Source organism: Panthera leo, chromosome C1 (genome assembly GCF_018350215.1).
Source record: "Panthera leo isolate Ple1 chromosome C1, P.leo_Ple1_pat1.1, whole genome shotgun sequence".
NCBI classification, from domain to species: domain Eukaryota; kingdom Metazoa; phylum Chordata; class Mammalia; order Carnivora; family Felidae; genus Panthera; species Panthera leo.
The window spans coordinates 5,677,177-5,702,512 of NC_056686.1; positions in this window are offsets into that span (position 1 = coordinate 5,677,177).

Genomic DNA, 25,336 nt, shown 5'->3' on the forward strand with positions numbered 1-25,336 from the left:
ACGGATTGGGGAGAGAGACAATGAGGTGTGGGTTTTGAATAGTTAGAGCTGCCTGGCCCCATGGGCCACCAGGGGAGAGATTGGCGGGAAATGTGCCCTTGAATCATCAGCGTGGTCACCGAGCAGATATTCACCAACCAACTACTATGTGCCAAGAGCTTTCTTGGTGTCAGGAACGACATGGGAGAAAGATAACCGACCAGATCCCTGCCTGCATGGACTTGAGACTCTAGTCGTGGGGACAGGCGTACCACAAAAATACATATACGTAAATACTCATATATACATATACATATACATATACAGGTAAATTTCTCATTAGATAACAAATTATTCTAGGTGCTGTGAGAAAGCACCAGGGGGCTCGGGGAAGCAGGAGACAACCATGCCGAGAGGAGGGGACCCAGACAGCATATGCCAAGGCCCTGTGGTAGAAAGAGGTTGCTTTTCCCAGGGAGCCCAAATAAGCCCAGAGTGGCAGACAGTCGAGATCACAGAGTAGAGAATAAAGATGGAGAGTCAGGGATCGTGGCTCATATTTTGATATTATTCTGGGTCCCATGGGAACTCATCAATGAGTTTTTCAATGAGTTTTTCAAAAGGAGTGAGGGGAGGCTCCCATAACCGTGCTGTGGGGGTGGAGGGTGGGAGGGATCTCACAAGCCTTGGAGATACTGTCAATAAGCCTTGTGATTCACTGGAATTGAGGCAAGGCGGGAGCAGGAAGAAAGCAGCAGGACTCCCAGGTTTGTGTCTGAGCGGCTGGCCAAGGGGGTGCTGCCCACTGAGAGAGGGTCCAGGTGGGAGCAGGTGCAGGGGGAGGAGGTGGGACATCCGAGGGAGGGCCCAAACAGCTGACTGGGGATGTGGGTCTGGCATGGGGGACCGGGCGTCAGGGCCGCAGGTATAAATCTGGAAAACATTAGCTGACTGAAGGTGCTTCAAGTCACGGGCATGAGTGAGACTGGAGAGCCCTTAGAGCGGTCCACGAAGTACGGCCAGGACCCAGCCCTGGGGACCCCAGTTTTGGAGAATAGATGGAGGGGTCTTGGGTGAAGGGGCCAGAGTGGTAGTTAAAACAGTCAGTGGGGGTGAGGTTTTTTTGTTTTTGTTTTTGTTTTTTTATTAAATTTTTTTTTTTTTAATTTTTTTTTTTTCAACGTTTTTTTTTTTTTTTTTTTTTTTTTAATTTATTTTTGGGACAGAGAGAGACAGAGCATGAACGGGGGAGGGGCAGAGAGAGAGGGAGACACAGAATCGGAAACAGGCTCCAGGCTCCGAGCCATCAGCCCAGAGCCCGACATGGGGCTCGAACTCACGGACCGCGAGATCGTGACCTGGCTGAAGTCGGACGCTTAACCGACTGCGCCACCCAGGCGCCCCGCGGTTTTTTTTAGGCTACAAGCTGGGGGGAGGGGGGGTGAAGGTCGGGGTCCCAGAGAAAAGGATAGAATGTCTCCGCGTATTTGGGGAGTGACCACGTGGGAGAGTGTAGACTCGTTTTGTCTACACTTGCAATAGGGTCTTTGGCTTAACGTAAGGAAAAACTTCCCAAATCCAGAGCGGTACAGAAATAGCCAACAGGATCTAGAAGGGATTTCATCATCAGAGGGGTGCTTGCCGGAGATGATCTTCCAGATCCAGATTCCATCCGTCCGGTTTATGTCTGAAACAAGGAAAAAGAAGAATTTGCTTTAGCAACGTAAGTCTTTTAACAAAACGTCAGTAACTAGGGGCGCCTGCGTGGCTCAGGTGTTGAAGCCTCTGACTCTTGATTTTGGCTCAGGCCGTGATCTCACCGTTCGTGAGATAGAACCCCGTGTTGCGATTCTCTCTCTCCTTCTCTCTGCCCTTCCCCTGCTCTCTCTCTCTCTCTCTCTTTCTCTCAAAATAAATAAATTTCTTTTTAAATTAAAAAAATTGTTTTAAACATCAGAAACTAGATCCAGCCATGGGGCACATATTTATTAAGCTCCTGCAGCATACCAGGCACTGGGACTTGGTGGCCCTCACGGGGTCTGGGGACAGACATCTTCATTTCCTTTGGATGCACCTGTGTCCCTCCTGCCGGGCAAGTGCGGGCCTTTGGTCACTTCCTGTTGGTCACTGGAGTGCAGCAAAGCATCAGTTTAACAACGCATGAGGTCAAGTCTCAGCGTTTAGAAAGTCATCAGAAAGTTGAATAGATGTGTCGCTCTTCCACTCCCTGGAGTACCTTCCCTCTCATCAAAAGACAACACCGTCCCATATTTTTACCACTGGTGTCCCCCTCCGTGGTGAAGGTGGCCAGACGGGGTGTTTCAGTGCAGAGGAATTCACGGTACGGAGTTTCGCTCGTCCCTCCCAGCCTCTCCCGGAAGCCACATGTCTATGCCCAAGGAGGCCGCACAAACAAAGCGAAAAGTAAGTATATGATGCACTTACTAATTATGCTGTTTGTGCCTTTCTCGAGAGACCTCACTCCTGTTGCTTGCAGGGTGTCTCCCCCGCCCCCTTGGAAAGTGCCACACATTCATTATTAGCCTTTGTTAGTCGTTCATCAAATATTTATATTGGGCGCTGGATAAATGGGAGGAGGAGGGGGCCCGGAGGAGAAGGGTGGTGGAGAGTCTCAGGCGGGTTCTTTGAGTGCAAAGAACAGAGACTGATGAGGAGGGGAGGCTGGGGGAGGGAAGGGAAAACTCTCCAAATAGAAGGAGTAGGAGGGCATGTAAAGAAAGGAGGGAGATGGGCAGAACAAGGGGAGAGAGCAGCGGGGGAAAGACTGTCAGAAGGACGACAGCTAAGGGGCGTTCTCTTTTGAGATAAATCTGTTCCAACTGTTTTGCTGTTGTTGAAAATTCAAATGCCCAACTGTCAGGGATCAAATTCCAGAGGGAGGGTCCGGATTGGCCGGGTTTTTGCCACATCCTTTGGGAAGGTGGGGCATGTTGGCTGACACCATAGAATGGGGGACGGGTAATTCTTCCAAGGAAAATCAGCTTCCTTCCGGTGGGGGAAACATGGTGAGTTGACCATGGAAGACAGGAGCTGCTGTGATTAAGAATGATCCCTGCTTGTAGCGGGGAGGAAGCTGACCCTTGCAAAGAGATGGTGAAGGAGGCGTCCAGCAGAGAGAGCAGCGCACCCAAAGCCCGGAAGTGAGGAAGGGCCAAGAACTGAGGAAGGGGGCACCTTGTAGTCCCTGCGGTTGCAGGGGTTGCAAGGGGGAGTGAGAGGCAGGTCATTAAGTGGTGGTTGGGTTTTCTCTAATTGCGTTGAGATGCTGAAAAAAAAGGTCCTAAAAGAGAAAGTGAGGCGATACGGTGTTCATTTGGAAAGATCACCTGGCTGGAGGGTAGTCAGTATGTGACAGAGGGCACTCAGTGGAGTGAGCACTCCTTGTGGGCCCTTGGTCAGCATAGGGTTGTGGCTGAGAATGGAGTATGGATCACGCAGGGGAGGACAAACTTCCTCAACACTCGTAGGTGTGTGGCTGGGATGTGCAAATTAAGCTGACAAAAGACGGAATAGTAAGAGAAAAAGCATACAGATTTTTTTTTAAGGTTTATTTATTTATTTTGAGAGAGAGCTAGTGTGTACATGCACAGGGGAGAGGCCAGGAGAGAGGGAGAGAGAAAGAATCCCAAGCAGGCTCTGCACTGCCAGCACAGAGCCCAGTGCAGGGCTTGAACTCACAAACCGTGAGATCATGACCTGAGCAGAAACCAAGAGTCAGACGCTTAACCAGCTGAGCCACCTAGGTGCTCCTAAATGTTATTTTTGATTTTACACGCAGGGGACTTGCCCAGAAAAGAAGCAAAACCCCCCCAAAAGTGGCTAGGCTTGGCAGTTTATGTACCATTTTAACAAAAGGCTTTATATTGTAAAAAAAGGGCTTAGACAAAGAAAAGGGGGCTTCTAGGGGGCAGCAAATTGCGGGAAGGTAGATATACGGGGGAACTAAGGGCAGATAGGGTGATTTAGAGATTTGCTTGTGCAGAGTCACCTTGGTACATAAAGAGTCACCTTGGTACACCCTGCAGAGTCTCCATCTCTGATGATAAGGGTTGTTCTCCCCATCGTGGTACAGGAGAAGCCTGGGACACCTTCACAAGGGAGGCCATGCCCTGGTGTCAGGCAGATAACAGGAGAGCAGAGAGGCCTTCCTGTGTTCGCGTTCTCTCAGTTGCCTTCAGCCCCAAATAGTCCTCCTGCCACAGTAGCATATTTTGGGATGGCGTATCTGGCCCCCTTTGAAGGCATGGGACCCAGACAGGCAAGGGGTTGGCGTGGCAAGTCCGTTTCTTCAAGAAGGACCAAACAAATGCCACAGATGCAGGAGTCGTGTCAAGAAGAACAAGCAGACAGCACGCAGCCACAGGTTCTCCTGAGAGGGGGGCGGAGCCCGCAGGTACCAGGCACCCAGGTAGGCAGGGCATGGACGAGGAAGGAACAGGAGACACTGTGAGTCTAAATAAACAGTCAGGTCCAAAGTCTGCAGCGGCAGCAGGCGTTGGCAGCGTCGTGGTGAGCGGACCTACCTTCCAAAGTCTGCAGTGGCTGAGACAAGCCAAGAGGAACCGATGGGTCCATGGGAACAGCAGAGGAAGGCGGGCTGCCTGCCCCCTGTGTCCCTGGCCTGACGTCTTGTCAGGGAGAGAAGACCCGTGTGTTTTGGGAGGGTCTTGACTGAGGCAAGCAAAGTCCTCCTGGGTCTCCTTTAGTGAGGAGCAGGGTGATTCAGGGAAAGGGGGTTGGGAGTCACACAATGAGATTCACAACTAGGAACTTTCCCTCTTCATCCTGCAGATGTACCCACACAAGGGCACAAAGATTATGCGCAAGCATGTGCATTAAGGCATTATGTGTAATAGCCAGCAAACAGACTAGTAAGCAAATACGGATACAGCCTAAATGTACATTGGAAGGGAATTGGTTAAACCGCCGTGGGCATCCATACGGTGGAGTATGGTGCCGCCATTACAAAGAATGTCGTAGGGGCGCCTGGGTGGCTCAGTCGGTTGAGCGTCCGACTTCAGATCAGGTCATGGTCTCGCAGTTTGTGGGTTCGAGCCCCACATCGGGCTTTGTGCTGTCAGCTCAGAGCCTGGAACCTTCTTCGGATTCTGTGTCTCCCTCTCTTTCTGCCCCTCCCCTGCTCATGCTCTGTCTCTCTCTGCCTCAAAAATAAATAAAAACATTAAAAAATTAAAAAAAGATAAAAATAAAAAGAATGACGTAGACCCACGTGTCCCAACGTAGAGTAATGCCCAAGTTGCTTTATTTGAAAAAAATAAAATTATAGAACAGGACTGCAATGTAATCTTTTTGTGTGGAAAAATAGGGGCATACCAACATATGCTTGCGTGTGCATTGAAAATTTTTAGAAGGAATAACAAAATGGTAACAGCGGTTTTGTCTGAAGAGAAGGGCTGGGGCTGGGATGGAGTGTTTCTACTTCCATCCTATTTGATTTCTGTTTCTATGAGCATATGTTACTTCTATAATGCAAATATGAATTAATAACAACCATTTTTAAAACCAGAGGAAGGATTCATGAGTCACTAGAAACAGAAGGGATCTTCTAGAACTGGATAGAGGACATTTGGCAAAACCTACAGCAAACATCACCCTTAAAGATTAAATGAGAAACATTCCTTTACTGTCAGGTATGAGGAGCAGTGCCCACTGTCTCCACTTCCATTCAGCCGTATGAAGGATTCGGGTCCTAACCTGTGCATGAAGAACAAAAAAGTTAATAAAAGGTGTAAGTTCGAACGGAAAAAACCAAAACTGTCATAGGTCACAGATAATGTGATCATCTGCATAAAAATTCAATACATTTTTGGGAACTCCGAGAATTTATCATGGCTGCTGAATCTCAGATTAATATTTAATCTCATGTGTATTCCTAGTTGCTGGCAACAATATAGTTTGTAAACCGCCATTTACAATAGCAAGAAGAATTATATAACCAAGGAATAAATGTAACAAAAGATGTGTATGATTTCTGTAAATTGTAAAACTATAATGGTAAAATTTCTAACATAAATCATACAATTTATAAAATTGTTTAAAATCTATGTATTGAAACATTTAAAAAAATTTTTTTAATGTTTATTTATTTTTGAGACAGAGAGAGACAGAGCATGAACGGGGGAGGGGCAGAGAGAGAGGGAGACACAGAATTGGAAACAGGCTCCAGGCTCTGAGCCATCAGCCCAGAGCCCAACGCGGGGCTCGAACTCACGGACCGCGAGATCATGACCTGAGCTGAAGTCGGACGCTTAACCGACTGAGCCACCCAGGCGCCCTGTATTGAAACATTTAAAAAAGGAGATCTATATACCATCTTCATGGATAGGAATATTCAATGTCTCATAAAGACGTTAGTACACTCCATATTAACATATAAATTCAATGCAATACCAATCAAAGCCCTAAAAGGAGTTTTGAGGAATGGGCAAGCTTATCTTGGAGTTTAGATGGAAAAGCAAACAAGACAAAAAGTTAAGACTATTTTAGGGGCATCTGGGTGGCTTAGTCAGTTGCGTGTCTGACTCTTGGTTTTGGCTCAGGTCATGATCTCATGGTTCTGAGCTGACAGTAAGGAGCCTGCTTGGAATTTTCTTTTTCCCTCCTTCTCTCTCTGCCCCTCCTCTGCTCACATGCACATGCACACACACTCCTTCTCCCTCTCCTCTCTCTCTCTCTCTCTTTCTCAAGTCAAAAAAACAAACTTAAAACAAAGGTTATTTTGAAGAAAGAGGGCAAGGTGAGAGGTGGTGGGGCTTGTGCTTGCCCTTCTAAATATTAGGACTTATTATGAGCTTATAGGAATTGAGACATGTGGTATTGGCACAGAAGTAGACAAAAAGACTAAAGGAACAGAGCCCCAAAATTAAACCCACAGGTATATGGGTATAATTTATGTGGTAAAGGAGGTACTGTCTTGACAGGGTGGGAGACACGCTCCCCCCAAATATGGCACTTTGGCATATTGACTGACCTACGTGGAAGGAATCTGAGCAGCAGTAGTTGCCGGAAGGACTCTCTGACCTTCCCCTGAAGTAGATCATAGACCCTCATGCGACAGGTGCTCTCTGTATACCTGGAGGAAAGGAATATCCTCATCTTCAAAGATGAGGGGGATGCCAAGAGAAATCTGAATGAATAGACCTCACTAAGTTTCCTCCAATTTACTATTCTTGGCTCCTACCCCAATGTCCTATCATGCTTTCCCATGACTTTCTACTCCTCATCGAACCCAGTATAAAAGCACTCAGATTTAAAAAAAAAAAAAAAGCACCCAGCTTTAACTACTCTTCGAGTCTTCATTTCCTTGTGAAGGCTCCTGTGTCATGTAGAATTTATCTGAAATAAAAGTGTATGCTTTTGGGTGGGTCTGGGTGGCTCAGAGGGTTAAGCACCCGACTTTGGCTCAGGTCATGATCTCGCAGCTTGTGAGTTCGAGCCCCACGTCAGACTCTGTGCTGACAGCTCAGAGCCTGGAGCCTGCTTTGGATTCTGTGTCTCCCTCTCTCTGCCCCTCCCTCACTGTGTGCGCTCTCTCTCTCTCTCTCTCTCTCTCAAAATAAATAAACATTAAGAAAAAAAGGGTGTTTTTGTTAATCTGTCTTTGCTACAGAGCCCCCGCCAAGAACCTAGAAAGAAAGTACATTCCAGATGAATTAAATGTGAAAAGCAAAATTTGAAAATATTTAGAGGAAAAGCTAGGAGAATACTAACAATGGATTTCTCTTTTTTTAATTTTTTAAAAAAATTTTATTTAGAGATAGAGAAAGAGCACATGAATGGGGGAGGGAGCAGAGGGAGAAGGAGAGAGAGAGAGAGAGAAAGGGGGCAGGTGGGGAATCTTAAGCAGGCACCAAGCTTAGGGCAGAGCCCGACACGGGATTTGATCCCAGAACACTGCATCATGACCTGGGCCAATATCAAGAGTCACATGCTTTGGGCACCTGAGTGGCTCAGTTGGTTAAGTGTCTGACTTCGACTCAGGTCACGATCTCACAGTTCATGGGTTCCAGCCCTGTGTTGGGCTCTGTGCTGACAGCTCAGAGCCTGGAGCCTGCTTCGGATTCTGTGTCTCCCTCTCTCTCTGCTCCTCCTCTGCTCGTGCTCTCTCTCTCTCTCTCTCTCTCAAAAATAAAATAAACATTATATATATATATATATATATATATATATATATATATATATAATGTCAGATGATAAACCAACTAAGCCACCCAGGCTCCCCTAACAAAGGATTTCTTAACCGAGACTTGGAAGGCACAAACCATAAATAACAAGACAGACAATTCACTAAAATTGGAAACTTCTGTCCACCAAACCTCATCAACACCAGAAACCAAAGGACAATACAAGCCACAGACTGGGAAAAGCTGGGTACGGTTTGTAAGCAACAAATGATTTGCCTTTAGAATTTACTAAGAACTCCTACAAGTGATTAAAGAAAAGGAAACCCCGAAGAGAAATGGGTAAAAGGCTGTGAACAGAGAGAGAGAGTTCACTGTATTTTTTTTCTAACTTTCCAGTAAGCATGAAATATTTCATGATTTATAAGACCAAAGCTCCAGTCAGTATCAGGTCTCCCAGGCTGGCTGTGCCTCCCTGGATAAGTCACTTCCCCTCTCTGTGCCTCCTTTCTCTCCTTTGTGAAATTGAGGGCTGCATTGGAGGACCTGCCATGTCCCTTCCAGCACCAAAGGTCAATAACTTTTCCATCCATGAATGGATGAAGTGACACACCCACACCGAGGGCTATTGTTTGGCAATAAAAACGCAGACACCTGCAGAAAAGCTACGATGGGGATAAACCTTGAAGACACCGTGCTGCGTGAAAGCCAGACACAGAGGACCACATGTGGTAGGTTTCCACTTAGATGAGACGTGTGGAAGAAGCCAATCCACGGAGACAGAAGGTAGATCCGTGGTTGCCAGGAGCTGGGGGGAAGGGAGGACCGGAGGGGTGATGGCTAATCGGTGTCGGTTTCTCTTTGGGGTGACGAAGGCGTTCTGGAATTGCAGGGTTAAGTGCACGGGTCTGTGAACGCGCTAAAAGCCCCAGCGTCGTGCACCTCAAGCGGGTGAACTGGAGGGGACGCGAGCTGCGTCCCCACAAAGCCGTGAAAAGTAAAAGGCTCCGTTTTCCAAAAAGAGAAATGTTCGGTGACCCTCTATTCATCCTGAGAGTATGCACCCCACAGCAGCCGTGAACCACAAACCGGGGTCCCAGCTGACCCCAATCCCCAAGCTCGGTTGGCTCTTTAGAGAAGTTGGGGACAGCCCATTAGTAAAACTGGAGGCTGGCGACCAACTTCTGCGTCTCCCCAGACGGCCTCTCCCATCACACAGATTGCCGATGTTGGAGAGAGGAAAAGGGATCCCGGGGTCCCGCGGGCAGGGTAATAAAGGGAGCCAGGGAGTGAAGGTCCCATTAGTCAAAGTGCACGAAAGTCCTCCTCTACAAACCGAAGGTAGAGAAAATCAAATCCCGCCCCTCGTGGCTGTCACGGCCACCCGAAAACGAACTAAAATGAAAATGCTGCTGGCAAGTGGGATGCTGGGACGTTTCGCGACTGAGTTGTGGTCCTGGGATGAAAACACAGGAGCTTTGGTTGTCTCCAGCTGTAAAAGTCATTTGGGGCCTAATATCGGTTTTATGGCCTTTTCCCGGGGTGTAATAACTGGAAAGTGCCCGAGGCAGGTCTCTGTGGGAAATCTAGCAGGGCTCCACATAGATCCTCCTGCCTCAACCAGTGACAGCCGGCTAGCAGCGAGGAAACAATTACATTATATCTGCAGTACAGCTCGATACGTCCCCAATAAACGTTAATGATTACGCGCAGACTTGCAGACATCCGAGAGTCTAGACCGAAGACGCTGGGAGAAATCTTTGCACGTTCGCCCTCCGGCCTTCCGCGCGAGTAGAACCTTAACGTCACTTCCACGCCAGCCTCAAGCCGTGCGCCGATCTGCCCCTTTGGGTCACCCGCACCGTCCTGCATTAGAAGGTCACTCTGATAACTTCCTTATTCACCCAGGATGTGTTTATTGAGCACCTGCTGTGCGCCAGGCATGCTGTCCTGGAGCTGCCCTCTGGCGGGAAGGTTAGGGGCCCGGGCGGCAAGCAGGCAAGTGTGCAAAAGAGCCTCTCAGGGCTGTGACAGGGACAGAGGGGCTCGGGAAGGCGCCTCCGAGGAGAGGACATCTGAGCTGAGACCTGGAAGACATGGGAGCAGCCAGGAGACCCGGACAGAAAGTACTCCTGCTGGAAGGAGAAGCCAGGGCCAGAGGCCAGTGAGTGAGGCTCATTTGGGACAGAGCTGGGGTGTTGGACAGGAGGCCCTGAGGGCTTGTGCGGGACGGAGCGACAGATGAGCAGAATGGATGGGGGAGGGGAGAGGGTCAGAGGAGACATGGACCGGGAAACCAGGGAGGAGGTTCCTGCAGGTGTCTGGGCGAGTCAACAGCGGTTCTGAGGGTGATCGTGGTGGAGGATGGAGAGCGGGACGAGGGTTCTGGCCTCGTCGCGGGCGCAGGTTAGAGCCGCCTGGTGCAGGTGGTCTCGGGGGTCTGTGGACACAGGGCCTCCCGGCGTCTCTCTCCACCGAAGGGGCCATGGCTACGCCCACCTGTGTGTCCTACCTGCTTTGTCAGGCTCTCCGGGCCGAGACGCACAGGAGGAGATGCGTTTGACATTAAGCCCAGACTACATAACAGAAACCAATATTTTACCAAAATAGTTATATATGCCGGCTGTATTTTCTATCTTGCTCTATTTAAAAATTTTTTTTTAATGTTTATTTATTTTTGAGAGAGAGAGACAGAGCACAAGCAGGGGAGGGACAGAGAGAAAGGGAGACACAGAATCCGAGGCAGGCTCCAGGCTCCGAGCTGTCAGCACAGAGCCCGACACAGGGCTTGAACTCACAAGCTGCGAGATCATGACCTGAGCTGAAGTCGGATGCTAAACCGACTGAGCCACCCAGGCGCCCCTGCTGTGTTTTTTAAACATTTTTAAAGTTTATTTATTCATTCTGAGAGAGAGAGAGAGAGAGAGAGAGAGAGAGCGCCAGCAGGGGAGAGGTAGAGAGAGAGGGAGACAGAATCCCAAGCAGGCTCCAAGCTGTCAGTACAAAGCCCAACGTGGGACTCAAACTCATGAACCATGAGATCATGACCCGAGCCGAAATCAAGAGTCGGATGCTTAACCAACTGAGCCACCCAGGCCCCCCACCTATTTTGCTTTTCTTTTTAATGCAGGTTGCAGTGGTACAGTGGCCTGCGATTGGGCACAGCGGTCACGAGAGTATGGCCCTGGATGAGGCCCGTTGTCCCTCCCCTGGCCCTCTTGCCTAGAGGGACACACACCATAGCCTGGCCCGCTGACAGAAGGGCAGACCCTACAAGTTGGCTGGGGACCCTTGGGGCAGAGGATCCCGGGGTCCCAGGAAACCAGAGTACAGCCTGGAAGTGGAGACCAGGCTCCTTGCTCTATGAGGGCGGGTGCAGTCAGACCAAAGTGGGGGCCCCTAAAAGCATGACACCAGCACAGGGCCCCGCCTGGGCTGTGGGGGAAGCAGACATCACCGCTGGGGTATCACCCTCATACCTGCCCACCTCCTCTGCAGGTGTCTGGCTTCTTTTATGATTTGGACTGTGCAGACACTTTCTTGAAAGTTTCAAATAGCTTGGTTCATAACATTCAGAAGTAAAAGCCCAGTTCTGGTAACAAAGAGGAAGGCCGGGTACCCGGGAGTGGTGATCAGTCCTTTATCAGATGCCCAAACAGCTAAAACCCCTGAGCCCCCTAGGACGGCAAGTGGCCCCCACAGCATCCATCTAAGACCCGCCGCTGAAGGGACACCTGTGGCCTTTGAAGTTGTTGTTCCCGCGTCTTCTAGAAGACCATCCAGATACAATTAAAAATGCAATTGCAGGGATGCTTGAGTGGCTCAGCTGGTTAAGCATCTGACCTTTGATTTGGGCTTGGATCATGATCTCATAGTTCCTGGGTCTGAACCCCACGTCGGGCTTTGCACTGACAGTGAGGAACCTGCTTGGGATTCTCTATGTCCTGCTCTCTCTCTGCCCCTCGCCCACTTGAGCAGGCATATCGTGTTAGGGAAGAGTCCAATTTTGTTCTTGTGCATGTGGATGTCCAGTTTTCCCAACACCGTTGGGAAAAGACTGTCCTTTCCTCCATGGAATGGTCTCGGGACCCTTGTTGAAAATCATTTGACCAGTTAGGTGAGGATTTCTTTCTGGGATATCTATTTCATTTTCCTGTTTTAGATTATTCTATTGGTCTAGAAGTCTTGTCTCTGTGGCAGGACCACCCCGTTTTGATTACTGTAGCTTTGTAGGAAGTTTTGAAATCAGGCAGGGTGAGATTTCCTACTTTGTTTTTGTCCAGCATGGTTCCGGCTGTGCAGAGTCCCTTGCAATTGCATGTGAATTTTTGGGAGGGATTTTCTATTTCTGCAAAAACAGATTGTTAGGATTTTGATAGAGATTGCGTCGATCTTGCAGATGTTATGATTGCTTTTCGGAGAGTTTGCAACTTATCATGTCGAAGCGATCTTTTGTTATGTTCTAACGTGCATTTCCCTCGTTGCTACTAAGGTTGCTGGACCGTTTGTATCGTTTGGATTGCCTGCTACTTCCTTTGCCCACTCGTTCTCCTGGAGTCTGAGGGTCACATACGTAAAGCATATTAGAGTATCAACACTCCCCGTGCTTCCATAAAAATCACCAAATATTAGTTGGGCACCGCTTTAGACAAGCTGCTGTGTTGGATGGAGGTCTGCCTGAAGAGGTGAGGAACACCCCACAATCCCCGCCTTCATGGGGCAAGAAGGTAGATGGTAGTGAAAGAGTCACCCAAACCCGTATTTGCAAAATGGGTTGATTGGTGTTTGGGCAAGGACTGGCATGCTGTGAGGGGATCTGATCTGGCCTAGGGCTCCGGAAGGTTCCTCTCAGGAAGTGACATCGGAGTTGCAGTTCGATGAAGGAGTAGGAAATAACCACTTGCGGTGGGAGGGGGAGGGGCTGGAGAGATGTTAGCAGGTGCAAGGCCCTGAGGCCCAAAGGAGCGGGCAGGCGGGCGTGTCCAGCAACATGAAGGAATGTGTTTTGAGCTGGAATGTGAAGGAAGACCAGTGCAGGGGACTGGGGGGTGGGCACAGAGATTAGAGAGTTCCAGATCAAGGTGAGGCGGTCAGACAGTCGGCCAGCAACTGTTCATTTTCCTTTCTAGACTCTTTGTCCACAGCTATGGATAAGATGGCCATCCAGGGCCTGGACTCCTAGCGTATGGTCTTCTTTTTTTTTTTTTTTAATTTTTTTTTTCAACGTTTTTTATTTATTTTTGGGACAGAGAGAGACAGAGCATGAACGGGGGAGGGGCAGAGAGAGAGGGAGACACAGAATCTGAAACAGGCTCCAGGCTCCGAGCCATCAGCCCAGAGCCCGACGCGGGGCTCGAACCCACGGACCGCGAGATCGTGACCTGGCTGAAGTCGGACGCTTAACCGACTGCGCCACCCAGGCGCCCCAGCGTATGGTCTTCTTTAAGGTCTGCCATTTTCTCGGACGAGTTCACCGTTTATCACCCTGGGACGGAGGTTTCCTTGGTTGGTTCTTTCATCCATTCATTTATTCCACAGACATGCACTGAGCACCTGTGATGTGCAGGCAAGTAAGTAAGCTGATCTCAGACGCGGATGAGATTTTGGAAGCGAATGAACGAGCGAAAAGGGAGGAAGTCCCCTGGGCTCGGTGTTGGGAGCTGGCATGGCTGAGCAGCCCACCCTGGGGGTGGCACTAGGGTAGTGACTCAGGCCCTGAAAGTGGGATGGGAGCTTTGTCTTCATCCTCAGGGCGGAGGGAAGTCCGAACTGGTTTTCAGCCAAGAAGTGGCCTCATCGGGCTTGTGGTTGGGAAAGGTCCCTCTGGCTTTGCTGGGGACGTTGAGGCCGGAGCTGCTGAATGGGCCCCAGAGGTCATGGAGGTCATTTCTGCGGTCCAAGTGGGACGTGAGGGCCCACGTGAGAAAGGGTAGAGGCAGTGAACCCCCAGTGATGCGGGTGGATGGCTCCAAGGTGTTCCAGAAGGCCGATCCACAAGACCTGGCAGAGGGTGGGTCAGGGGAGGGGGACCCAAGATGCAGAACTGGAGAATGTGCCAGTTAATGAGAAACGGAAGCGCAGAGGGCACTGCTGTGAGTTCGTGCCCGGGGACACCTGTGCAAAGGGTGAGTTGGGAGAGGCAGAGAATTGGCAAAGTGTGATGGGGGCAGTGTGTGCATTTGAGATATTTCAGGGGTGGAACAAGGTCTTTAGATGCGCCGAACACAGGGGCGAGAGAGAGGGGTGCGGACGGACCCTGGTTTCCAGCTTGGACCACGGGATGGTGCTGTTTCGTGGCAAGTATCTTTCCTCAATCGTCATCGGCCTTTTACGTTTTGGGGGACGGGGTCAGTTCAGCTCACCGTGAAATAGTGGTCTGCCTGTACATCTTATTAATGTTAAAGTGAAGTACATCCTGGTCACAGAAACTTGGGGCCATGCTAAAGCCATTTGCTAAAAATAAAGCCCTTGGCGTGCTCCGAACATTAGTGCAAGGCCGTGCCTGAACACAGGGTCGAGTTCATCACCTCCTCTAACATCCGGAGAACCTGAGTTTGTTTGTGATAAGCTCCCTACACCACCGTCTTCCTAAGATCCTTGAATTCCAGGTGTGACTAAGAAATCTGAAGACCGTGTGCTGATACTGTTACCCGAACGCTGTGCGCAGCCTGCCGAATCCCTCTTAAACAATCACCAAAACAACCATTTCTCTCGTTCCCAGTACAGCTTGGAGCCACAAAAATTAATTACATCACCTGTAAAATTAGCCCTGTGTTCTGCATCGAAAGGTCAATGTTCAGACTGAGGGATGGTTTAGTGCTTTCAAACACAGGGCTCAGCATATAAATATTTATCACAGGAGGACAGGAACTCATTGTACACGGTGTGTTTACCTTATCAGGCAGTTACCTAGGGCAAAGAGTCCGCTGTCTGCTTCCTGTCCCAATTTCTCTTGCCCAAGACCTTGGGCAATTGTTTATTTGACAGAGTGTTCTGTCCCATTCCCTTTCTTCTGGGAATAAAGGCACAGGATATGCTGAACAAATACATCACCTGGTCCACAAATACCTGGTTTGCAGAGAGGGCAGAGTTCTAGGCGTTTGCTTGAAAGACCCGACATCGGTTATGAAAGCGAAAACTTCGGTGACACCCACAAGAGACCAGGGAACCTTAGTTTCTCCATCCCTGACTTTTGCTTTGTTTTGGTTGGTGTTTCGAAAGCTCCCAGTGGACTCTCTGGAATGCTCAAGCTTTTGATAGTGAAGATGCTGTAACAGAGACAGACAAACAAGGATCACAAGTATGATTTGTGGCAAAAACACAACCTTCTCTTTTCTTGCTGTTTTCTATGTTTATAAAGCAGGAATGTTAGAGAAACATTGGCCAAGCTGGCTTTAATCTGGCCACATATTTGTTTTGGCCACTCTTAGCTTTTATTTCAAAAGTTCTCATACTAACTAGCTCAGGCGATTGTTACATAAGAAAGCCCGGCTGGGCCGCGTGCCAAAAATTCAACTCGGCGTTTTTTCCGCCTCCCCATGGTGGTCCCCAGGAATGGGTCCGTGAGCCTGCAGAACAGAAATCTCGGGTTAAACTCAATGAGCTATGCTAGGAGCCTCTGACAACAAACTCTTTTTCAAGTGTTGGTTTTCATATCCCCCAATGTCTAGTTCTCACTAATCAACCATTATACACCTTGTGTGGATTTATTAGAATCCGTTAGCCTTTCCTACCTGCGTAGCTACTAACTCTTGAAGTTTCTAGCGACTTGCACTGTTATGTCTTAATTTGCCTTTAATTTTGCATGTGTTCTAATTTGCATTTAAATTTGCATACATTCTCATTTGCATTTGATTTTGCACATAGTCGAATTTGCATTTGATTCGATTGGCCATTTCTCTTCTTTCTGAATTGCCTGCTGTTCTTTGCCTACTTTTTCTGGAGTTTTCTTGGAGTTTTAATGTCGCAAAGATAAAGGATATTAAGAACAACAGCACTTCTGTTAGATAAAATCACCAATTATCCACAGGGCACTGCTCTAGTCCCGGGCATTGTGCAGGGGTTCTTATGCTTGGTCTAAATATACCCCTTTCAGGCTTCATAAGATAATCTTTCTACTTAATTTTCCAAAATTTGGAAAAACAAATTTATATTAATATCCAGTGACCCCCCCTCGCCCCCCCCCCCCACACACACACAAGGACAAGGATTGGTCTGTCTTGTGTGTTGGTGAATTCTAGCACCTAAATGTGCCTGGACCAAGTAGGCATTTGGTAAATTTGTCCAATAAACAGAAAATCCGTGAAGAAATTATTCTCTGGGGCGCCTGGGTGGCTCAGTCGGTTGAGCCGTGGACTTCAGCTCAGGTCACGATCTCGCGGTCCGTGAGCTCGAGCCCCGCGTCGGGCTCTGTGCTGACAGCTCAGAGCCTGGAGCCTGTTTCAGATTCTGTGTCTCCCTCTCTCTGACCCTCCCCCGTTCATGCTCTGTCTCTCTCTGTCTCAAAAATAAATAAAAGTTAAAAAAAGAAATTATTCTCTATTTTTCCTCAGAGCCATTGTCTTTCTAGGCAAAAAAAAAAAAAAAAAAAAAAAAAAAAAAGATCCTAACCTTCTTATTCTAACCCCAATATCAGCCTCTCTCTCCTTCTCCTGATTATTTTTTAATGGTTCTTCCTCAAGATATTTTCTTGACATGCCATAATTAAAGTGCATCTGGTACCCTCGCTTCTGAGAGTGGTGGGAACATATTCTCAGCTTTGCGGAAATCCTTGATGTATTTTATGGGCTTCTGGCCACAGCAACCTATTAGCCAGTGTCTTCGTTGGAATGGTTCACTCTAACTCCCTGAAAACTGATATAATAGAGCTTATTACCTTATCATTATAATTTTGCCAGATTTCCCTAATTCATTAGCTTATCCTTGCCCATCCCAAAGTAAGTTTTCGGGGCCACAAAAACCTCGGGGAATAGGGAATGCGTCACGTCTGTAGGATGAACTGAGGAATTTCAGCACGGTCCCTCTTGCTCCAGAACCTCCACGCTCAAGTTCAACTACGCCTGAGTTCCATTATTTATGGAGTGCTGACTCTGTGTCAGGTATTAGGTGAGGCACCAGCAGCGGAGATTGGTGCCTGGGGGGCTAAAGATTTCCAGGCATTCTCTTTCAAAAAGTAGGTTCGACTGGGATAGACATCACATTAATCATGGACGCCTGGGTGTGAATCGATTTATGAGGTCCCTCAAGTTTACTGAGTCCCAAAGGGGCGGAACCAGGGTTCCCACCCAGGCAGTCTGGTGCCGGAGACCCCAGATGAGTGTTGCCGTCCTGCGTCATTGCGGGGAGGACGCACATGTATTCGCTGCGGTGATCCTGCCGTTCGCTGACGTGTTTGGAATCACCCTCTTGGAATTTGATTAGAAACCGAAGAACTTGGAATCTAACGTTGGCTCTCCTAGCAAGCAGCTAAGATGTGGCAAATGAATCACTTCACTGCTCCAGCCCCCGTTTTCTCACTCGTAAAGTGACCTCAGGCTCGACATCTGACCAGATTCCCTCCAGCTCTAATGATCAGCCGTCCCGTCTGAACCACGGCATTTCCTTCCCTTATAAGCTTGGTTTTTGCGCCCTTTTCTGTAAAATAGGGATATTGGGACTTGCCTGGCCCATCTTCCTGGGTGGCTGGATGCGAATTACATGAATAGCTTTGAAATCACTGAAGAAAACAGTAGGGTACCGTCTTGTTACCGTAGGTCGTCCATTGCCGGCCCACTGCTACTTCCTCTGGCTTGCAGCTCCTTTTGAAGTTCAATTAATATTTTTTTAAATGTTTTATTTATTTTGAGAGAGAGTGAGAGAGAGAGAGAGAGTGGGGGAGGGACGCCCATGTGTGCGTCGAACTCAACAAACATATCATGACCTGAGCTGAAGTCGGACGCTCAACCGACTGAGACACCCAGGCACCCCTAGAATTTTTTTGAACACGTTCTCGGTGCCTGTGTTTTACCGGAACGGAATGTTCTGGAATGTGTGTTAGAGAAAACACAAAACTGACTAAGGAGGGGTGAATTATAATTTAAATTATAAACAAATGCTCTAATGAAGTTGTTTTTCAGGCTGGTGGATGGCAATGCCCTTCGTGAGTGGGTGAGAATAGGGGAGGGGGAGGCCCGAACGGGGGAGGGGATACCGCAAGTTTGCTGATCTGCTATTACTTGGCTCAGTCTTTCCTCTCATTCATCACACTTGGCTCCCAACGACTTGGCTGATCCTAAAAGTCAAGCCCCCTCATCCTCCTCCAAAGAGATGGCTTGAGCCCCTGAGGCAGGTATTTAGGAGAGAGTCTTGCCCCCCAAAAGCATTTCAATCGTGTCCTCTCAAAGGGCGTAATCGCTTGACTAAATCTCCCGCTTCGAAGAGGAAAACACCTTTTGAGTAGTTCTGGTCTGGTTGTAAAAAAGAGCCCACCCCCTTCTCTATAGCCGTCCCCGATGAGCCCAGATTCGAAAAGATCCTGTCGGTACATGTCGTCAAGGTGCTCAGGTTCATTATCAAAGGCTGTTTGCTAATAAATAAATAATAAACGTATTTTCCCACTCCCATTTAATTAGGAACTTTATGAGCTACCCGTGAGCTAAGAGTCTCACGACTAACACAACGTGCAGCCGGGAAGGCAACTCACAGCAGCGCATGTGGCCCTTGTAGCTTGTGACACGGTTTTTCTAGTATTCAGGATAATAGAGGCAGTGGTTCATTTTTATATGAAATGCTCTGCAAGGTAAGGTTGGGGGAAACGATTATAAATTCACGTCGAGGATGGCAACAAAAAGACAGAGGCAGGGGTGCCCGGGGGGCTCAGTTGGTTAGGCGTCCGGCTTCGGCTCAGGTCACCATCTCACGGTTTGTGAGTTCGAGCCCCGCGTAGGGCTCTGTGCTGACAGCTCGGGGCCTGGAGCCTGCTTTGGATTCTGTGCCTCCCTCTCTCTCTGCCCCTCCCCTGCTCATGCTCTGTCTCTCTCTCTCTGTCTCTCTCTCTCTCTCAAAAAGAAACATTAACAAAAATTAAAAAAAAAAAAAAGGTAGAGGCAGCCAGTTCACAATGGAACTTGATTGTATCTTGAAACTACCCAATAGCCATTCCTGTCCCAGACCCTCTCTCCTTCTCTGCCTTCTCGCCCCCCTTGGGTGATGTCATCACCCCTGTATCTTTACTTAAACTAAGTGACCCTTAAACTAAATGACTGGTCCCCGGTCCTGCTCATGAGCTTCTGAAGAGGTCCTCACTTCCTGTTAGGTCCCCAGGCTGCCAAATGGAACGGGCCCTGACAGAACCCTCGCCTTCACACCCACCCACCCACACCCGCTCTTCCTGGGCTCCTTGGGGCCTGTCGCTGCCTTCCCAGCCCCTCCCACCAGAGCAGCATCAGGCCCCCCGGGGTTGTGTTTCTGGTCACAGCCATTGTGACCACCTAGTGTCACCTGCATCATTGCCTGCCAAGTCTCCCCTGCTCACTCCAGTCTCCTGACCCCTGATCCATTGTCTACACTGCAGGCAGGATCATCTTTCACAAATGCAGATTTATTCCTCTCTTTGATATTCCTCCATTTATTATTCCAAAGAGAAACCCAATTTCCTTAACACTTGACGCTTTGGTCTGATTCCTCCTCCCCCTTGAGGGACACTCCCCCCTCCAAGATCCCCCGACCTTGGGACTGAGCTGAGTGCCCATGCGGTGCCCACGCACGCCGTTGCCCTGTAGAGACACGTGTTTAATGATGCATCGAGATGGTCTGTTTACCGCGTGGCTTACCCACACACGCAGGTGCAGTGGAGCATCCGTCTCCCTCTTCCTCCTCAATCAAATTGGACTCCAAGCCTCCATCGTACCCAGGGAAGCAGGAAAGTTCATGACTTTCATTCTCAGGCCTCCTGATGCTTCCCGTCCTGGTCCAGTGCCCTAACCAGAGTGAAATATTAGAGGCAGTCCCATCAGAGGGACACCGTAACTCCGGACGGCCTTGCCCCACCCACTCCGCTCTTGGCCGTTCCCAGACACTGGCATCCCAGCCCAGACTGGAGCCCTGGTGCCCAAGCCGCCCCCAGGAGGAGTCTCTCCATCCCCGGAGCAGTCTCAGGGACTGTTCCCAACCAAGGACCTCCAAGATCTATCTTCCCAGTGAATTCAGAACACAAGGAGGGGATGACTTCCGGGGAATTTCTGCCCCATACACCTGCCCTGGGGAAGACTCTTGGAACCAGAGAGGGGAAAATATAAAGAGCCCAACACGGGTCAGTGTCCCTGAAAGTTATTCTGGACTTGCTCCCCTTCACTCAACAGGGACCTTTAAGACAGGACCATGTCCCTCTCTGGCGGCCTGGCACAGTGCCTGGTAATCAGAAGAAGACAGTGAGGAAGCAAGCATCACTCCAGACCTATAGGATGTGCAAAGATGAAGAGGTCTGATGGGGCCGAGTGTCTTCAAGGACGTAGAGAATCAGGGGCGCGGAGACACTGTGGTGGGGTCATAAGTCAGGTCATCCACTTTGGGGAGCAGATGAAAATACCCAGTAAAGTTAAAAATGCCCATTTCTTTCACCCTGAAATCCTACTTACAGCATAAATCTGGAGAAACGTCTGCTCAGGGGAGTGTGAACACACAGATGTTCATTGCATCATTGTTTATGACAGCAAAGAACCTGGACACCCATTGACAGGTAAGAAGGTAAATAAATTATAAAATATCCTTACGTAGAATAGTGTACTGCTGTGGGCTTCCACACGTTTGCTCGTATTCTCCTTAATGGGATTTTGTAAAACTATGTCCCCCCTACCATATATTTCTTTATTGTTTATTTTTTCACCCTTATTATTTTTTTAAATGTTTATTTTTGAGAGAGAGAGAGAGAGAGAGAGAGAGCATGAGTGGGGGAGGGGCAGAGAGGGAGGGGGGACAGAGGATTTGAAGTGGGCTCCGTGCTGACAGCAGAGACCCCAATGCAGGGCTCAAACTCATGAACCGTGAGATCATGACCTGAGCCGAAGTTGGACACTCAACTACTGAGCCACGCAGGCACCCCTACAATCCATTTTTAAACACACAAAGTGGGACGCCTGGGTGGCTCAGTTGGTTAAGCATCTGACCCTTGATTTTGGCTCAGGTAGAGCCCCACATTGGGGTCTGTGGTGACAGCACGGAGCCTGCTTGGGATTCTCTCTCTCCCTCTCTCTCTCTGCCCTTCCCCCTGTCTCTCACTCTCAAAATAAACAAATAAACATGAAAAAAAGTTAAAAAAAATTTTAAACACACAAAGAAACTCTTGTGTCATAGATGTTGTTCAATTATTTGGGGTCAATGTAATGAAAGGTTCATAGCAAGTAACTTTAAATATTTTCTACCATGTATTGAGTGACTATCAAAGAAAATCAAATAATGTGTCTGAAAAGGAAGGAACCGAAAAAATGAAAACTGGAAGAATATTTGGATCTACTAGACCTTCAAGAGCCAGCTGGAGATTGTAGCCAGCCTTGAATGGTAATAAACTGCGAAATGGAAATAAACAGTATGGAAAACAAAACATCATGCAGATACGTGACCTTGATAAATGATGTCATAAAAAGAACTCAGTGCTTTTCTTAGCTTTATAAGAAAGAAGTGTTCCTGGTGCTTGGCTGGCTCGGTTGGTAGAACATACGACTCTTGATCTCAGGGTTGTAAGTTCGAGCCCCACATTGGGTGTAAAGATTGCTTAAAAAGAAAGAAAGGTTTCAGCTATTAAAGCCAACATGAATGCAGTGAATGATAAAGTGGTTGAACTTACTTGTAGATAAATCTGCAAAAATGAAGAGAAAGACTTGACAGAAATAAGAAAATGATCTATAACAATTTGGGAAGACTGTATCAATTTCAAGATTGAATATATTAGCCTGTTTACAAAATTGTATGTGAATGTATTTAAGAACAACATATGAAAAATTTTGAAAACTTTTGAGTTATTCCAATTTACTGAATCCTGAAACTTGGCCAACAAGGTTTACAGAACTTCTGGATTGCAGATGAAGGAAAAACATAACAAATTAAGCCAATTAATTAAAATGACATTTCAAGACATTGTCTGTGACTTACTTGATAATAAAGATGTTAAAGCTTTTAAAAGTATCAGGCAGTATAAAAGCAGTTAGAAAAGATTGTGATGTTATTGCTGTTAGGTCAATAGAAGTTAAGAGAGGGTCCAGCATCTTGACCGATATCGTTGACGTTAAGAGAAAATCTCTAGTTATGGGGATCTTGGATAACCTAATAACTACCCACTTAATAGATGATCTTTGGAAACATTTGATGTTGTTAAAAATAATTTTTAGGGGCGCCTGGGTGGCTCAGTCGGTTAAGCGTCCGACTTCGGCTCAGGTCACGATCTCGCGGTCAGTGAGTTCGAGCCCCGCGTCAGGCTCTGTGCTGACTGCTCAGAGCCTGGAGCCCGTTTCAGATTCTGTGTCTCCCTCTCTCTCTGACCCTCCCCTGTTCATGCTCTGTCTCTCTCTGTCTCAAAAATAAATACATGTTAAAAAAAAAAATTTAAAAAAAAATAATAATTTTTAAATGGTAAAATCAGCTTAACTCGGACAACTATTAGATGAATGTGTGTCAAAGATATAACTCATTAACTGATGAAGAAGCCAGTAGGATGTTACAATCCACGCAAAGGAGAATTCAGAGAACACACTATAGAGAAAATCAAGAATGCTGAAATAAATATGCAAGTTGATCCAAAACAGGTCCATGTCCCCAGGGGGATAGTCTATCATATCTCCAGTGGATAATATTAATTTGCATTTCTGTGGACAAAGATCAATTATACTACTGCCAGTTTCTGTAACACACAGAGCTGTGAAGTAGCTCAAAACCAAAGGTGCATACTATGTCCATCGACAGATGAATGGATAAAGAAGATGTGGTATATCTATACAATGGAGTACTACTCGGCAATCAAAAAGAGTGACACCTTGCCATTTGCAACTACGTGGATGGAACTAGAGGGTATTATGCTAAGCGACATTAGTCAGAGAAAGACAAACATCAGATGACTTCACTCATATGAGGACTTTAAGATTCAAAACAGATGAACATAAGGGAAGGAAAGCAAAAATAATATAAAAACAGGGAGGGGGACAAAACAGAAGAGACTCTTAAATACAGAGAACAAACTGGAGGGGTTGTGGGCAGGAGGATGGGCTAAATGGGCAAAGGGCATTAAGGAAGACACTTGTGGGGAGGAGCACTGGGTGTTATATGTGGGGGATGAATCACTGGAATTTACTCCTGAAATCATTATTGCACTACATGATAACTAACTTGGGTGTAAATTTAAAAACAAAAAATAAAAAAATTTAAAAAACCCAAAAGTGCATATAAGCCAGAAGGACTGGAGACACCCAGGGTTCTCTTCTTCCCCTTTTCCGATTTCTCACCACTTTTCCTGACAATGCCATCCCCATGTCCAATGACAGCTCAGACCTGCTGGTGGTGTCATATGGCTAGTGACAGCCACACCTAAGAAACAAACAAAAATTACATCTGCAATTTCCAAATGTCAACCAATGCTTTAGAGATTACTGGACCGAATAGATGAATGATGTATGTTACAACTTACCACTTTGTGATCATTCTATAAAAATATATATATCTGAGATTTAAAAGGCACATTTTAAATGTTTCTATGTTTCCATCAAGTGTTATATATAATATATATACTATAGTATATGAGTTTTATGTCGTGATTTGTGTACTTATGTATTTCTATTATTATTTGTATATATATTATTAACATGTTATTATACGTTTCTATTACTATGACATTGCCAAATCTTTTGATATGCCTCCTGCATCAACACACACAGATACACACATTCACGGATGTAAGAACCAGAGACCACGCAGAGAGAAACGCCAGAGATCGGAAGGCTTCCACATTCCGGCAGATTGTCACGAAACGTGGCTCTCACTTCTGAGCACAGAGGTGTGTGTTGAGATGAAATCTATAAATCACGGACAACGTGGTCAGTCTCCATGGAGACTTGTTCCACCCCCAGCCTCCCCGCCACCCCCGTCAGTGGCACCTCCATTTTACCCAGTGGTTCAAGTCCGAAACCCAAGTGTCATCTTGGATTCTTGTCTTTCTCACACTCCACAACCAATCTGTCGAAAACCTCTGTCATTTCTACTGCCAAAATATATTCCCCTCCCTTCCCTTCTTCGGAATATGACACTTCTCTCCATCTCCGTCCCACTGCCCACATCCGGCCTCCCTCCTGGGCAGCTGACAGCCTCTGCTCCCTCGCTCTCCCCACCGTCACCCCCTCCGTGCCCTGCAGCCAAGGCGATCCTTAAAACAGCAAATCGGAGGTCATCATTCCTCTGCTTATACCCGTCAGTGGTTCCCCCTCCACCGAGAATATGCTAACTGCCCTCCCTTCACCAATAAAACTAAAAAATCTGGGCCACTTCTGTTTCATATCCATTTAAAACGATAAACCTTCTCCCCTACCCCAGCCCAGCCCTTCCCTGATCTATCTTTCCATGTTACTTATCACATTATACACCATATGATGCTATATAATATTAGACTTAGTATCTTTCTATATATTATATTCTTTAGGTAGTTTATTGTTGGTCTTCCCTTGCAATAAAGTATAAGCTTCATAGGACCGGAATATTTGAGGGGTTTATTCTATGCAAGTACTTAAAAAAGTGCCTGGTGAGTGGCAGGAGTGCAATAAATACACGTGAATGAATGAATGAATGGGTCTCCTCACTTACCAGATTTTTCCCTGGGCTAACAGGTTAGCCTGCCACATCTCATGGATGCCGGCAGAAGACGTGGGCCTCTCTGGGCCAGAGACCAGGACGTTAGTGCCCCCAGCACAGCCCGCAGCCCAGGCTTCACATTTGCATGGGTTTCCATTGCTCCCCAAACCGCACGTCGGTGGCACCCAGCAATCCAGGCCGATGCTGCCCCCTCGGTGGGCTTGTGTCTCAGGTGAGGAAGCCTGAGTTCAGGGAGCCCGGATCTGTTCTAACGGACACATGGGCACCTGGTGTCCTCCTTCTGCCCCGAACGGGACATCATCTTTCTTTGCTGGACAGTCAGCCGCCCTGCCCTTTGCTCCGGAGGGAGGCTCTGCCTCTATCTTCTGAGA